This window comes from Arvicanthis niloticus, chromosome 1 (genome assembly GCF_011762505.2).
Source record: "Arvicanthis niloticus isolate mArvNil1 chromosome 1, mArvNil1.pat.X, whole genome shotgun sequence".
Taxonomy (NCBI): Eukaryota; Metazoa; Chordata; class Mammalia; order Rodentia; family Muridae; genus Arvicanthis; species Arvicanthis niloticus.
The window spans coordinates 9204317-9222328 of NC_047658.1; positions in this window are offsets into that span (position 1 = coordinate 9204317).

The following is an 18012-nucleotide window of genomic DNA, read 5'->3' on the forward strand; positions in this document are numbered from 1 at the left end:
CAGGTAGTGCCACAGAGGCCTTCTCACCATGATGTATTGAAGTTCCCTGAATCTGTGAGCCAAGGTGAGCCTGTCCTCCCCCTGGGTGTCTCTGTTGGTTATTTGGTTGGTCACGGTGTTAAGTGAAGTCAGTAACAGGGAACCCAGGAGCTGAAAGGGAAACTGCAGAGCAGGCTATGTGTGGAACGGGGAGGCTGGTTTTAGGCCTTTGCTGCTGCATCAGGGGAATGCAGCATCTTACCTTTCTGCTCAGTGACAATTTAAGTAGAGCCATGCTCATTGGAGCATTAGAAATGGCTGTGGTGTGAAGTGAGAATTTTGGTTTTTTTTAAAAAAAACCTAAAAACCCAGTTATATTATGCAAATGTTTTTGTTTTAATCCCAGGTGTGGGATAGGGGGCTGCTCCACAGTGGGTGACTATGATTTATCCCATGAACTAGGAGAGGTGTGATTTTTGCCCAGCAGCAGACAGTTTACTTTTTGGGAACTTTTGAGAGGGTGTAAATTTGAGAACCCCAAGAGGGGCCGAGGGTGCACCCTCAGAGCAGGCTGCTGCTGGTTCCTGCTGCTGTGGTTTGTCAAGTGGTTTGAGCAAAGAGATGAGAAGAAGAAGTTGGAGATGTTCTGATGGTGAAGACTGGGCTTCCCCCAGGAACCTGACTCCCCTAAGCAGTAGAGATAGTCTAAAGAGGTCTGTGCCCCCTTTCTCCTCTAACCTTCTGTTTGTCCTACCTACGGTTGGAGGTTTAGAGAGGATAAAGATTGTATTAGTCAGGGTTCTCTAGAGCCACAGAACTTATGGAGTGTCTATATATATTAAGGGAATTTATTTGAATGACTTAAAGTTTGTAGTCCAACTAACCCAACAACGGGCAGCTGAGAATGGGCAGTCCAAGAATCTAGTAGTTGCTCGATCCCATGAGACTAGGTATTTCAGCTGATCTTCTGTGAAAGTTGGAATCCTGAAGAAGTAGGCTCCAACAGATGGGCTGGCGAGCAAGTGCAAGAAGATGAAGAAGAGCAAACACTTCCTTTCCCGCTCTTTACGCAGGCCTCCAGGAGAAGGTATAAAGGTGTGTACCATCACGCTTGGATCTGGAACATGCTCTGTCCCAGGCTGGCCTTTAACTCAGAGATCTGCTTGCCTCTGTCTCCTAGCATCAAAGGCATGTACTACCTTGCCTGGGCCTAAGCTTTTCATGGCTACTATGCCTCAAGATCTAGATCACAGGTGTGGCCTCCATTTCTAGATTATAGTTCATCCCAGATATAGTCAAGTTGACAACCAGGAATAGCCATCACAAGGGTAGGATAAAGGTTGGAAGGCTGGTACATATAAGAACACAATAAAGAGCAAAAAGCTCGCCAACAGTATTTCCCTATCATTGTTCTCTGCTCATCAGATATGCTCGGCTTTTCTTCTGCAAGGGAGGCCATATTGAGTGCTGGAGACATGAGTGAGCAAGACAGGCCTTGAGCAAGCGGACAGACTGGGTGGCAATAAGAACCAAGCGGCTGCGGATGTTGAGGAGAGTGTCTAGGTCTAGACTAGCTAGACTGATCCTGCATCAAGAATAGGCTTTCCCGCATTGAGCAGCAAGAAGGGGCCACGAAAGCTGACCCAGGGGCCTGGACTGTCTGCCCACCTTCTAGAACTGGAGAAGGGTTCAGAAAAGCAAACTGGAAAGTGTGACCCCTTGACAAGTTGTCCATCCTCCATGTCCACTCCATGTCATATCTTCTTTTCTGGTCTTGGTGAGTCTTGATAGGCTGCAGCAGCCAATCACAGTCCGCAGCTCCCTCTTCCCAGCCAATCACAGTCCACAGCTCCCTCTTCCCAGCCAATCACAGTCCGCAGCTCCTTCTGATAACAGTCCACACAAAGCTTCGGTGATTAACTCCAGTATGCATCAGTGACAGCTGCAGCAAGGTAAGACACAAGCCAGTAACTCAGAGCTAGTTATGGCAGTACAGGTCTGCCGTTCAAGCACTCAGGCTGAGGTAAGAGGATCAGGCCAGTATAAGCTAGATAGTGAGACCCTTTCTGAAAAGGAGGAAGGGAGGGACAGAGGGAAGAAGAGAAAGGAGAAAACGTAAGGAGGAAGGAAAACCCCGGCCAGTCCAAGAGCTGCATCTCACAGTGGCCTATAAGCTGAGCCTTCCCCACAGCGACTCCATCTTCAATTTGACCACTCCTCTTGTGAAACCACCAATGGGCTACAGTCAGGAAGCACCACCTGCTGAAACAGCAGGATTTCCAGGCACTCCACACACCAGCTGTGCCAGGTCCTCGTTTCCAACATCTTGAGAGTGATATCCATCCCTTTCCATGATACAGACATGGCCGCATCATCCTTCTGATGTTTGGGCACCTCAGATCCTAAGAGACACTGTTTACTCTTCTGATCTAACATTGATCCCATCAGCTCTAAGAGGCACATCTTGTGTCTGGCTGCTAGGCTGCACATCCAAGGTCACTAGGTTGTCAGCATCAGCTCTTACTTGTGCTGCTTAGGGTCTTCCTATGTGTCCCTTGATTTATGGCTTACCCCTCTGGTCCTTCCCCACACAGCTGCAGAACATTCCTTTAAAAAGGCAACTTGAGACTCCCTCCTGTGAGAGATACAATTTAATAGCTTTACATGAAATTTTCCAGTTAGGTGTGGCGGTGCACACCTGCACTTCTTACACATAGGAGCCCGAGACAGGAGAATCACTGTGAGTTCAAGAACCTGGGCCACACAGCAAGTGCCAGGCCAGGTAGGGATACACCAGCAGAGCCTATCTCAACAATAACAACAACAAAGAACAACAAAATAAAAGGTGGGTAGGGTATGTACCTATTTGACCCAATAGATTGACATCTGCTGATTATTTCATCATGGTGGACTTTCACACATGCTCAAACAAATACATCCATCATGGTATGTTTGGTTTGTTCTTTCACGATTTTGTGACACCAAAAGATTACAAGCAGCCTATGTCCATCAGGAAAGTATCTGCTTCCATGAACACTATGGCATGGAACATTATGGGCATATTCTTTTATTCTCTCACTATTTCCCAGAATCCTCTCTTCCTGCCAGTGTCCCACCTCCTATTTCCTGCCTCAGCTCATTGGCCATCAGCTTTTTTATTGACAGGTGATGCTTATAAGAGATTCTCTCTACAGTGTGTCATTGCCGGTGGACTTTGAGGTCTCAGATGCTCAAGCCACACCCGGTGCAACAGTTCTCTTCCTGTTGCCTGCTGATCCAGATATAGAACTCTCCGCCCTGTCTCCAGCACCATGTCTGCCTGCATACTGCCATGCTTCCCACCATGATGATAATGGGCTAAACCTCTGAACTGTAAACCAGCCCCAATTAAATGTTTTTCTTTATAAGAGTTATGTGGTCAGGGTGTCCCCTCACAGCAATAAAGGCCCTAAGTAAGACAGTCCCTTGTATTAGGGAAGACATAGTAATGGGGGTTTAGTTTATGGCCGCAGGAGACTGTGGCTTGCTTATATCACAGCAGGAAGCAGTAAAGGGCCTGAGAGAGAGGCTGGGTTATCATTCTTAGAGGTCAACCCTAGTGGCATGTCTTTACAAACCATGATCCCCATCTGGAATGTTCCATAACCCCCAACACAGCACTCCTCACTGAGGACCAAGTACACAGCACTCCTCACTGAGGACCAAGTGCTCAAACACATGAGCCCAGAAGGGACAGTTTACATTCGAATGATCTTAGAGGATGTGAGGTAGGAGCTAGAAACTGTCTGGGGACATTCACAGCATAGGGACAGAAAGCCCCGAGTGAGCCATGGTCTGTCCAAAGCAGCCAGGGAGGCCAGAGTGGTCATGAGGAGCCTGAATAAGGGCCAAGATATGAGAATGAGGTCCAGGCAGTCGGCAGGACCCAGGTCCTGTGGATGTGTCAGGATGATGTAGAATGGTGCCCAGGGAATGAGGAGGAAGCAGAGGTGGATTCAGTTTGGTGAGTGGAAGAGGATTGTGGGAAGGGATACTCATTAACCGCTCTCAGCAGCAGTGGAAAGTCTGGGAAGGGACACTGAAATGTCTACCTGCAAGGAACACTCACCTTTCCCTGCAGACACATTGCTACTATGAAGAAAGCTTTGGGCTGGAGACATAGATCTGATATGGCACAGTTGTCTATTATGGAAGAGCTCTGAGTACATTCCCCAAACACTGCAGAAACAAAGAAAAAATTAAATATTCCAAGGGTAGGGCTGGAGAGATGGCTCAGCCACAAAGAGCACAGACTGCTCTTCTAGGGGACCTGAGTCCAGTTCCCAGCACCTATGGGACAGCTCACAAACACTTCCAACTCCAGTACCAGGGGATCTGATGTCTTCTGGAATCCAAGGGCTCCATCCGTGCATCTGGTTCATATATATACATGCAGGCACACATTCATACGTATAAAATTTTTTAAATTTTTTTTTTTATTTCTGTAGAAGTGAGGTCTGGTTCTACCTCCCAGTCTATGCTCCCCAAAATAAGATCAAACTATATTTACAAATACCTTGGTCATATAGCTAGGCTCTTCTCCGACTAGATCATAACTAAAGATAACCCATGTATTCTAATTTACATTTTGCCATGTGGCTGGTTACCTGTGCTCAGGTACCGTCTGTCTGTCTGTCTCCTCACATTTTCTCAGGCAAATCTGCTGTGCCTCGCACTCTCCCAGAATCCTTTTGGCCTAATGGATGTGCCACCTCCTAGTTCCTGCCTAAGCTATAGATCATCAGATTTATTATCGACAGGTACCACATTCACACAGACATAGATATTTTCTCTATAGGTTTGTTTGTTTGTTTTTGTTTTTTGAGACAAGGTTTACTATGTAGCTCTGGCTGTCCTGGAACTCACTCTGTAGACTAGGCTGGCCTCAAATACAGAGATCCACTTACCTCTGTCTCCCAAATGCTTGGATTAAAGGCGTGTACCACTATTGCCCAGAACATTTTTTTTTAGGAAAAAAATTCTGAGGATACATTTATGCAAGTATAAGATATACTCTAATCCCTGCAAGGAGGTGGAGAGGTGAGATGGCTCAAAAATTAAGAACACAGACCTGAGTTCAGTTCCTAGCATCCACAATTAATTAATTTCCTGTTAATCTAGCTCCAGGGTAACAAAACACTCTCTTTTGGCCTCCAAGGATGCCTACATCTATATACACATACATACACACACAAAAGTAGCTTTTTTTTTTCAAAAGTTAATTTAAACACATCACCCCGGGCTGGAGAGATGGCTTAGTGGTTAAGAGCACTGACTGCTCTTCCAGAGGTTCTGAGTTCAATTCCCAGCAACCACATGGTGGCTCACAACCATCTGTAATGGGATCTGATGCCACCTTCTGGTGTGTCTGAAGACAGAGACAGTATACCCATGTGCATGAAATAAATATATAAATAAATCTTTAAAATAAAATAAACACATCACCCACTGAAGTTAAAGGCAAGCAGAAATACCCACAGTTAATATCTTAGTCAGGGTTTCTATTGCCGTGATAAACACCATGACCAAAAGCAACTTGGGGAGGAAGGGGTTAATTTGCTTTGCACTTTCATGTCACAGGTCATCTCTGAAGGAAGTCAGGACAGGAACTCAAGGCAGGAACCTGGAGGCAGGAACTGAGGGATGGAGGATATGGAGGATGCTACTTACTGGCTTGGTCAGTCAGCTTTCTGATTACCCTGAGCCGTGGACCTACAGTAGGCTGGGCCTCTCATGTCAGTTGTTAACCATTAGAGTCTCCTCACAGAGTTGCCAACAGGCCCACGAAGACATGTTCTCAATTGAGATTCCTCTTCCCACATGCTGATAAAAACCAACCTGTTGTAGAAAATACTGAATCTCAATCCAGGGTTTCTACTCTACCTTTGACCATTAAGATTCTGGATAAAACACACATACACCTTTTATATTTATAGTGACCCTCAAACAACACTAGACCTGGGCAGCCGCCTATCCTCTACGCAATTAGCCTCAACTCTCCTACTGTAACCCCAAGTTATTACTGTTTCGTCTGGGCTGCTCTTAACTCCAATTGGCCAGCCCTCAGGGCCATGTTTTCATGACTCCTAACCCATGGTGTCTTTGTCCTCTCTCCCTTCTTCTTTCTCTCCTGGTTCGGGAACCCTAAACCCCGCCCATGTCTCTTCTGCTCAGCTATTGGCTGTCGGCATCTTTATTCACCAATCAGAAATAACTTGAGGCCAAGGTCACATACTGTCACTTGAGTCTATGTGCAGACTCCTCACCTCTGGGGCCACCAGGTCTTGGGTGCCTGCACTTGGTATTCCAATACATAGCAACAGACCTCAACACCAACGAGCACAGCTAGTGCTGTCAGTTCACATAGGGCAAAAACCTAGAACCTGACAGCTCTTACCCTCAAGGCCAGTCAACGCTACAAGCAATAGCCAAAAGCAGGGAAAGGCTATTTATTCACTGTGGCTACACTGAGAAGAGGAATATAGAAGTCCAGTGATGTCCAAGTCCATTTTCTTGGGAATCCTGCATGAAATTTAGGTTTAAATAAAGGGACAAAGGTCTGCATAACTAAGCAGTCTTGGTTCAGAGTGTAATTCTGTCCATCACTGATCCATCACTGTCTGGCTCCACCTCCCCTACAAAGTTCGCTGACAAACTGTTAGAGCTGTATGACATCCTTTCAGGGTATGCCCTTCCCTCAGCCTTGAGCAGGCCTGAGAGACCTTGCTTACCACAACAGACCAAGTGATAGGATCTAGGTGGAGTTACCCACCTTGGCTGCACAGAACACAGAAGCAGAACTGCCCCTGGGCTTGCCTTGAGACATCTCTGGCCGTGACCTGGAACGGATTATGGATTATCCCACCCATCTCCGGCTGAAACCAGGAGGGGTTGTGGGTTGGGCCTTCCCCTTTAAATTGAGAGCTGAACATTAAAGCTTTGAGCCTTGGTCAGAGAACTTTGTCTTGGCTTCATCTCTTCTCGCCCTCCGTCCCCTTTCATTCCCAGACCCCCTTTCAGGTGAACCCAGTTGACTCGTGGCCGCAGGCGGCTACATCAGGGGACACAAGCTTTCCCTCCAGCAGCAGCAGACTTCGTTCAACCTTTTCCTAGCATGAGACACCTACAAAAATTCCAGACACCCCCATTCCTCATTCCCCTACCCCCTATATCCACAACCTCCGTCCCCACCCCCATATTTCCATCCCACCTCAGTCCCTGCACCCTCCTATTTCCCCAAACCAAAGCCTTGAAATGATTGAGCCTCTGTTTTTCTGTCCAACCTATAACCTTAAGGGCAAATGGTTCTGTACTGCCTGCTCCAGGAATGGCAATTATGCCTTTGTTTCGGGAGGTCATTAGGACTGTTAGCATACAGGCTGAAGGCTCTTCCGCTGGCCTGCCTTTGGGGACTTAGTAATTGATTACCATCATTACCTTACCTTAGCTGCCACTTGTACCAGTGTGGGCTGCTTATAAAAGAAAACTAGTTCTCTTTCTCTCTTTCCACTGGACAGGTCTCTCTCTCCCCATCTGTCCTTCTCTGACTTCCCCTCCCTTCTTTGCCCTCATGGCTCTGCTCCCCTCTGTCGGCCTGTCTACATGTCTATTCCTCTGCCTCAACCTCTTTTCCAGGCCCTGACTCCCCTGCCTTCCCCCAGTAAACCCCGTTTATACCAGATCTGTTGCATGCATAATTTCTCAGGGGCACATCTGGCCACAGCCACCCCCTTCCCAGTTATAACGATAACTAACTTGTTACACTTATGTTCTGTTCCTGTAACCTTGCCTATTTTATCTGCCAAATCTCACATCTGGAAAGCCCCTTACCCCCGAGCTATAAAAACCTTGTTTCCCTCTCATCTGGGCTCTCTTTCTAAAATCCTGACTTGGGGTGAGACTAGCCTGCCCCGGGTGTACCTCTAAAATAAGGCTTGCTTGAACTGGACAATCATGGAATTGGTCTTTCTCCTTGAGATTTTCAGGCTTAACACTGCCATGGCCAGCCAGCCACACAGTGACACATTGTCTGCTGAATAAACTGGGTCCAATGTACATATGGAAGAAAGAGGGCTTAGCCACCAGCCTCATGGCAGCTGCATCTCATGGGTCTAGTAGCTTGTAAGTGCTGCCCATGATACAATGTAGCAGCGTCTCTGTGCTGTTTAACTCCTGCTCTGACTGCTGATGGATGGATAACTCTGGGAAGTGCAGACCTTCTTAGCTTATCATAGCAGGGCAGGCCTACAGCACTGACTCTTAATTGCAGCAACTGAAGCCAAGTTTGGCTGATTTGGGGCCTTTATGATAAGACATTGAGTGGCTTGGAGGTTGTCCAAGGAATAGAGGAAGCTGAGCAGCCAGGGCCAGATGAAAAGTCTTCTCCCCAGCACAGTCCAGTGAAGACCTCCATATACACCTGTATTTGGACATGAAGCTGCAGGGCCACATGTCAAGTAGTTCTTGCTTTCTCTTTCTTGTACCATGAGCTTTGGATGCAGACTTTGACTCTGCAGTTCGATAAAAACCAGCGATCTTGGAGAAAAGGATCCATTAGCATCTCTGATGAGAGGTGGGCTCTGTTTGCTGTTCAGATCCATGCCCTGATTGTTCCCTACACATGAGATGCAGGTACTAGACTGCATCAAAAGTTGGAAGAGTGGAGTGTCCATCATTGGACACATCAGAACTGCTGTGCTTTGAATGTAGAATGTCCTCAGACTTGTGTGCTTATTATGTGTGTGTTTTGCCTACATGTATGTTGTCCCGAGTGCATGTAGTGTCCATGGTAGCCAGAAAATGGTGTCAAGTTCCCTGGAACTGGAGTTACAGAAGGTTGTGAGCCACCATGTGGTTGCTGGGAACTGAACCTGGGTTCTCAGCAACAGCAACAAGTGTTCTTAATAACTGAGCCAACTCTCCCTCCCCCACTTCCCTTTTTTCTAATGTGAAAAAAAGTGATAACTGCTAAAAGGGGTTTACCAAACCACACAGTTATTAAATGTCTTGACAGGAAATGAGAGAGGAGCTGCGTTGCTTGCAATATATTAGTAGTTCTAAGATTTTACTTGGTTTGGGAACTTTCAGGAGCTGGGAACAGACTATGGATTTAAAACCTGGGTCTTCTAGTTTGTCTCAGTCAGACATCACTCTGCAAAAGCAATGGCGAGAGGCCTGGCTCAGATACCCTGAGGCCTGCTGTTAGGGATCTGAGGTGAGCGGTAGCTCTGGCCCAGCCAGCCAGGAGCTCCACTAGATACTAATGGAGACCTCCAAGAGGCAAATTACAGCAGAACTCTGTTCTTCTAGAGAAATCGCTCTTGGAAACCTCCTCCTTTCTTCCCAATAAATGTTTTATAACATTTATTTATCGCAGGATCTTTTTTTTTTTTTTTTTTTTTTTTTTTTTTTTTTTTTTTTTTTTTTTTTTTTTTTGGTTTTTCCGAGCTAGGGTTTCTCTGTATAGCCCTGGTTGTCCTGGAACTCACTCTGTAGACCAGGCTGGCCTCGAACTCAGAAATCTGCCTGCCTCTGCCTCCCAAGTGCTGGGATTAAAGGCGTGCACCACCACCGCCCGGCTTATCTCAGGATCTTATACATGCTAGGCAAATACTCAACTATTGAGTCATACCCCAACTCCTCACTAGGGGATTCTAGGCAGGGCCTCTACCACTGAGCCACACCCCCAACCCCTCACTGGGGGACTCCAGGCAGGGCCTCTACCACTGAGCCACAACCCCAGCCCCTCACTGGGGGATTCTAGGCAGGGGCTCTACCACTGAGCCACGCCCCCAGCCCCTCACTGGGGGAATTCTTCCTCTTTGTTGACTGGGAAGGAGGTGTTGTCATGCTCAATGATGTAACCCTTATTCCAGGTAACCTCCAAACACCTGTGTTTTCAAGCAACTTGCTTCTCCCCTCCCCGCTCTCTCTGCCTCACTGTCTAGTCTAACTCGGTCAGTGTGTTCTGTTTTCTTTCTGTTGCTATGATAAACACTCTGACAGAAGCATCTTAGAGAAGGAAAAGTTTATTTTCATTATCACAGTCCATCATTGAGGCAAATCAGAACAGTGAAGGAAGGTTGGCTCACTCACAGACTCAGCCACCTGCTTAAGAAGACAGCCCTGGGATATTACTGGACCTGAAACCTCTAGTCTCTGTGAGCACTGCACCTATGCACACAACCCCCTTCCCCATAATGAATAAATAAATAAATAAATAAATCTTAAAAAAAAAAAAAAAAAAAAAAAAAAAACTACTTAAAACTCTGATGACAAAAAAAAAAAAAATCCAAGCGTGTGTTCACACCTGTTACCCCAGCATTTAAGATGTAGGGAGGAGGATCAGAATTCAAGGCAATCTTGGTCTACATAGGGAGCTCAAGGGCAGCCTGGGTTACATAACACTGCTGATGCATATTTAACAAACCAAAGCGGACCTGGCCTCTTGGTTTCCCCAGCATCCCTCAGTCCTTACCTGTTACCGGGTACAGCTGGCACACCCTGCCCTCTACCCTGAACTGTCTAGCCCAGGGTCTGGGCTTCCCTCCCCCAGAAGCTCTTTCCTATATAATCTAAACATTTTGGTCTCTCCAGTCTTTTCTCTCTCCCTATGTGCGCATGCTCTTTCTCTCTCTCTTCCCCCTCTCCTCTGCCTCCCTCCCCATGGCAACTTCCCTGGCCTCGGGATCAGTGAACCCACCTGAGGGCTGCTCTCCCTATAAACCTGCCTTTATATACTCTAATCTGGCTTGAGTTGGCTCATTTCACCAGTGGGGAATAATTTGTTAGAGACCCTGTCTAAAATAAACACATAAATATCCCAGGTATGGTGCTTCTTGCCTTTGATCTCATTACTGGGGAGGCAGAGGTTGGTGGATCTTTGATATCAAGGTCAGCCTGTGCTACATAGTGAGACCACATCTAAAGAAAGAGAGAGATAGAGAGAAAGGATATATATATATATATATATATATATATATATATATATATGTGTGTGTGTGTGTGTGTGTGTGTGTGTGTGTGTGTGTGTGTGTGTGTAGGGGAGAGAGAGAGAGAGAGAGAGAGAGAGAGAGAGAGAGAGAAAGAGAGAAAGAGAGAAACTGTTAGACCTGAGAGGAAAAACAATTTCCATGACTGTCTGGTTAAAACAAGCTATACTTAGAACTGACCCAAGTTGGAAGGGAATTTCAGAGGGCATCCCCTCACTGACTTTTGAGGTCTCTTTTATGGGGAAAGGTTAGGAATGATAGAAAAACAGCTGTTGAGATAATTGGACAGAAGAGTGGGGGGACCCAGGGCTCAAGGTTGCCTGTGGGGTGGGTAAGTGTGGGAAATGCATCACGTGGAAGGGGGCATCAAGGTATCTCGGAAGACACATTTTCATAAGACAAAAGGTAACGGGGTAGGCATACATCGTACATGGTGGGGTCACAAGTTTAGCGTAGGTTGAGAAACATGGTTTGGAGGCTACTTAGGCTTAGGAAACAGAAACTCATTCTTTTTTTTTGTTTGTTTGTTTGTTTTGTTTTGTTTTGTTTTTGTTTTTCAAGACAGGGTTTCTCTATATAGCCTTGGCTGTCCTGAAACTCACTCTGTAGACCAGGCTGGCCTCGAACTCAGAAATCCACCTGCCTCTGCCTCCCAAATGCTGGGATTAAAGGCGTGGGCCACCACTGCCGGGCCAGCCAGAAACTCATTCTTGTAATGTATGGAAACTTAGTAACACCATAGGACAATGTGGCTCCTGGTTTGGTTTCACAAAAGCCAAAAGCAACTGAGGGAACAACAACAAACTCCATAGTTTGAGGTGTATGGAAAGAAGAAAGGCCTCTGGAGGGAACCCCAATGTTTCAGGAAAACTGTCAGCCCAACCAGGAGATCTGGAGCAGACTGAAAGATTCCAGTCTTTCACCAAACTCTTGCAAGTCAAATAAGGAAGCAATTACAGGAGGAAATGCAAATGACGCCCATATATTATGCAAATAATTCCTCCCAGGGCTTATTATTGCTGCAAATCAGACCCAGGCCTGAGTGAAAGCTGGTAGCTCTCTACCACCCAGCTGTAACCCAGATCTCCACCTTTCTCAGGGAGATTAGAATTAGAATAATGAACAGTAATGAATTTACGGGTCTGCTTGTCTGGGCTATTATGCCTGCCTATATCCCTGGCGTTTCCATGAGGCTATTGTAGAATAAGATTTACACTTGCCAGTGGTGTGTTACAGTGTGGGTGAACTTCATCCAGTCAGTTAAAGGCCTAGGGGACAATAGGCTGACTTCCTCCATCAAGGACTTCACCAGCAGAAGGCATTGCATGTCACCTGCAACTCCAGCTCTTTCTGGTTTGCCCCTAGTCATCTTTGCACGGGTACCAGTGAGCATGTGTCCTGTTTCTCTACAGAATCCTAACACCAGCAATTAATACATTTTAAGTATCAAGTTTAAAAGCTGCTTACTATACTATATTTTCTCTTGTCAGCAGAGTTGCAGGGGCTTCTCGAACCGTGTGGGAGGGGGAGGGGCTGATTCTGCCACAGAAGATCAGCATTTCAAATTCATGCAGCATTTCTAGTTGGAGAGTATGGGGTCTCGAACCTGGGACAGGTGGCTGAGATGCTTGGTTAACATATCAAAGCTGACCTGGCTGACAGCTTCTCCCAGCATCTCTCAGTCCCTACCTGTTATAGAGTGTGGCTGACATACCCTGGCCCCACCTAAACTTCTCCAGCCAAGTGGCTGGCCTACCCTTCCCTTTCCTCATATAATCCAGCCATTTTGGTTATCTGCCCTTTTTGGGCTACTCTTTACCCTCCTGGTCTTTTGGCTCCACTCCTTTCTCCACTGTCCACACCTGGGTCAGAGTCATGTCCACTCTGGACTCTCCCATGTGTCTGCCTCTGGCTATGCTCTCCCTCACATCCACAATGAACTCTCTCCAGCATACCTAGGAGAAGTCATGTTCTTCCTTTTTGATCTCTTTATTTTTTCATTCAGAAAGATGGCTCAGAGATTAAGAGGACCTTAGATTGTCCTCTGACCTCTACGTGTACACACACACACACACACACACACACACACACACGCAGAGAGAGAGAGAGAGAGAGAGAGAGAGAGAGAGAGATACACATGCAAGCATGTGCACTACATCGTGAGGCTGTGTCTCAAAACAATAGAAATCATCGATGGAAGCCGGGCGGTGGTGGCGCACGCCTTTAATTCCAGCACTTGGGAGCCAGCGGCAGGCAGATTTCTGAGTTCGAGGCCAGCCTGGTCTACAAAGTGACTTCTAGGATAGCCAGGGCTTCACAGAGAAACCCTGTCTCAAGAAACAAACAAAATAAATCAGCGATGGGTCTGGTACCAAGGGATGCCCCTGGTGGAAATGGTGGTAAAGAGACCACAGCTTGTATCAGCTGCTGTAAGCTTCCATGTTCAGTGAGAAGAGTCACAACACACAAATGAGTACACAGAAGTAAGTCCCAGTCACAATACAAGGTGAAATCACATCAAAGAGAAATGACATTTGAGGTTGGGCCAAGGAGGGACAGCACTGCCTCTCCACAGAGGTTCACTCAGGGGTCAGTCTGCCAGGCGACATGGGGTGGAAGCATTCTGGAGATCGTGTGCTTGTCATTTGCAGGAAATACAAATGTTCTGTGTCTTCTATCTTATCTGGAGTCGAGATCTTAAAAGGGAAGCTACAGAAGTAAAAAGAAAATGACTTGGGAGAAGGAAGGGGATGTACAGGAGTGAGGAGAAGGTGAGAGGGGCGAAGAGGGAGTGAGGATGGCAAAGGACATTATATACAGGTTTGAATGTGTCACACGAACACCAATTCCTTTGTACAATTAGTATATCCTTAAGAAAATAAAGCTGGAGGCTGGTGAGACGGCTCAGGGATTAGGGCACTGGCTGCTCCTCCAGAGGACCTGGATCAAATCTCAGCAACCACATGGTGTCTCAACAACCACCTGCAACTCCAGTTCCAGGGGATCCGATGGCCTTTTCTCGCCTCCCTGGGTACCTGGCATGCAAGTAAGGTGCAAGTGGTGCACACACAGACCTGCAGGCAAAACCTTACACATAAAATCAAAGTTTTTACTAAAGAAAAAGAAAGGAAAGGAAATCTGGTATATACCTATAACCCCACCATTCAGGGTACTGAAGTAATCATTGTGAATTTGAGACTACACAGTGAGATTCTGTCTCAACACACACACACACACACAGAGAGAAAGAGAGAGAGAGAGAGAGAGAGAGAGAGAGAGAGAGAGAGAGAGAGAGAGGCTTGTGTCCTCCACAGCCATCTCTGTGAGTAAGGGATATAGTTCCCCAGAGAAGCTCTGTAGGGTGAACAGAGACTTTGACCTGAGACCAGAGACTGGTAAGAACACTTTTGAAAAGTCAGCAGGTCCCTTTGCCCCACTTAACAATGAGGACACGTTCTGAGAAACCGAGTTAGTGGATTCCAGGGGTCTGTGGACACCACAGAGTGACTCACATAAGCCCCAGTGTTGGGGTCAGTCCCTCCATGTGGCTTTTTGAGGCTATAGAGACATAACTACCTGCTTGATGCTGCAAGCCTACAGTTCCAGCAGCTCGAGACAGGGGCAGGACCTTGAAGAGTTTGTCACCAGCCCAGGCTACATAGCAAGATTCTGGTTCAGAATACGGGGCACATGCGATGGCTGTCAGCAGGTAAAGGTGCTTGCTGCAGGGCTTGGTCCCTTGGGTTCAACCCCCAGGAACCCCCATGGCCAGGGAGATAGCTCATTCCCAGCAGCATGTGCCTCCACAAATGCACGCGCACACACTCCTCCAAAATAAGTAAGATTCACCGTTGATCACTGCAATAAAACAAAGCTCGGCATCTGCAAGATGCACAGGGTGGGGTACAGAGCACACTGTTGTAGGAAGTTTTGTTCCTGGGTGTGGTCTGCCGGAGCCTGTGACCCCCACCCTTAGAAGGCAAAGGTAGGGAATCAATCAGGAATCCAAAGTAGTTCTCTGCTACATGCTGAGTTTAAAGTTAGCCTGCAGGATACACAAGACCTAGAGTCAAAAGTAAAACAAGACACAAGATTTTGACTTTAGTTTTGTTTTGTTTTGTTTTTAGAGACAGGGGTTCTCTGTGTAGCCCTGGCTGTCCTGGAACTCACTCTGTAGACCAGGCTGGCCTTGAACTCAGAAATTCACCTGCCTCTGCCTCCCAAGTGCTGGGATTAAAGGTGTGTGCCACCACTGCCTTAACATCTTAACTTTAGTTTTAAAATATTTATCTACTTGTTTATTTGGGTGAAGTGGGGAGTCTGTGTGGAGATCAAAGGACTAGTTTTTTCCTTCCATGTAGGTTCTGGGAACCAAATTCAGATCTTCAGGCAAAAAGATAACAGATGTCAACTTCTGATTTCATGTGCATATGTGTGGGCACACACAAACAAGTACATACAAATACGCTTCACCCACACTCTTCCTTCACATGCGCACGCGCGCGCGCGCGCGCGCGCGCCCCCACACACACACACACACACACACACACACACACAACTGTACTGAGGCAAGAATATTCATTCACTCTAAACTTATGGCTCTGACTCGGGACTCGACATTCCAGCACGATTGAGTTATAGAATTTCTCCATCGCTCTGTAATGTCCCAGGGGCATCTCCCCTGTCTATAACTCCATTTTTGCTATTCCAAGCCCACGACAACCACTGATCTGCTTCCTGTCAAGGGGTACCCCATAAAAGCGAAGGATGGTTGAAACAAGGAACATGGAGTCCTCCTTGGAGCTCAAGAGCAAACAGAGCAGGAAAAAGAGACCACAGGGAGGAAGATCCCTGGCAGGGCAGTGGGTGGGGACAGCCTTGCTTTAGTTAACTTTCAAAAATAAGCTGATATGTTTTGTGATGCAGCAGCATGATGTGGTGGGCCCAGGCTGATACATCGCCCCCTGAGGTACCAGCCATTTGATGGGTCTAGTATAAAATGAAGTTTATTTTGGAGCATGAGAAGGTGGGTCTGAGAAGGCAGTAGAGACAGAGAAAGAGAGGGGACAGAGAAGGATAGAGAGGAGAGAGAGAAAGAAGGGAAGAGGCCAGCTGGGAACATGTGGAGAGAGAAGAGGGGGACGAAGAGGGAGAGCGCCAACAGTCCTTTTATAGCAAGCCAGGCTCCTACCTGGCTGTTGCTAGGTAACTGTTGGGCGGTGCCTAGAAGAAATGCTAACATTCCTCCATTTTGGTTTAATTAAAAAGTGAGAAACTAGAAAGAGGTGATGGTGAAGCAGGAATTGGGTCATCATAATCTTTAGCTCCTTCCTGCTGACTTTGGGGTGACTGTTTTGTGTTTGGGAACCTAAGAGAATGGGGATGGGGATGCTGGTCCAGTCTTAGGAGAGTTGGCTGATTCATTGCTGTCCAGGGTCTGTGGGACCATCTGCAGGTAGGAAGGTGCAGGCCCAGTAGAAGCATCTGTGAGAGTAATTGGAGCATCTGTAGGTTGCTTCTCTGGAGCTGTCCTGGATGTAGATTTTGATTTTGTAGCTTTTGTAGTCTGGACTTAGCAAGATGTTGAAACGCAAATATATACACTAGAGGCAGAAAATAAAGTTTAGCAGGTTTAGGAGAAAAAACTTTTTCTTAGGTGTACGTTTGAAACCCTTAGGTCTTGGTAGTTGGGGTGAGGGGAATCCCAAAACAAGGGAACAGGGGAGGAATCCCACCTCTGGAATAGGCAACAGGTAGACGCTTAGGCTATTGGTGGCAGGTGTATATAGAGGGAGTCTTTTTGGTCTATGAGAAGTAGATCTGAGTTGGATCTTATGGCTTATAAGTTTACAAAAGAGATAAATTTGTTGATTGCATGAACAGTCTTTAAGGTGAACTTAGGGAACCTTTCGTGGAGCAGACGGGTCAAGAAGGGCTTTCCCTCTCTGTCTAGAAGACTGAATGTATATTAATTTAGCAAAATGAGAAACATTTTAAAGTTTATATTTAAAACACAAATAAAGGAAACTTAAAAATCTGACCTTGTCCTAGTTGGTCATATAGATTTAGCATAAGAAACACTTTAAGTCTATAGTTAGAAATTAACCAAAGGAAACTTAAAATTTGAACTCGCGATTATAAAAGTGGATCATATAGTGGAAAGTTTTATTAGGGTTAGTCTAATTTATCAGAACTCCTTTTGTTAATGTTAGGATTTTGAACCTTTGAAGTCTTAATATAACAGTGTCATAGCAAGGGGAAGAAATCTGAAGCATTTTGTACCTTAAATCATTTGTCATCATTTAAGTTTGTATGTCCTTCAACTTGTACATCTTATGATTACCTATCTTAAAACACCTTTCTAGACACTCATTTACATCTTCATAACTTGAGTCTTGTATTTGATTATTTACCATGAGATATAGGTTAATAACTGGGAAGCAGTCACTGCAAACTGAGGGGGGGTTGTTTTTTTTTGTTTTTGTTTTTGTTTTTTAAGATAAGGAAGTAGCAGGTTACATCTGTGAAAGGCCACATGGAAATTTTTCTATCTTTTATCATGAAGCCTGTGAGAAAGGCAAACCTGTCCGTCTTTTTGATAAGAGATCTGGTAGTCTTAACTAGTTAACAGATTGACTAATGAGCTAATATAGTGGTAGATTACCTTGAAGTAAGGATCTAGTTATCTGTTTTCTAGTTGTCAAGCTCAGGTAGTTTAGCTGTCAATGTAATCAGAAATCTGGGAATAATAAATTATAGTCTAGATGTTATATATTAATTAAAATGACAGCATTAGTCTATAGTCCACTCCCTAAACAGTTTTCCCCAGGTTCCCAGGTCTCCATCACAACTTAGGCAGAGGCAAGGTCTCCATGAGGCCCAGAAGAGCAGAGGCCTTTTCCTGTGGAGGAGGGACATGGGAGAAATGACTCACCTGGTCTTAGGCAACATGGGACATTTAATTCTCCAGGTGTTCTCTGTTTGTCTACAGTTTAGACTGAGC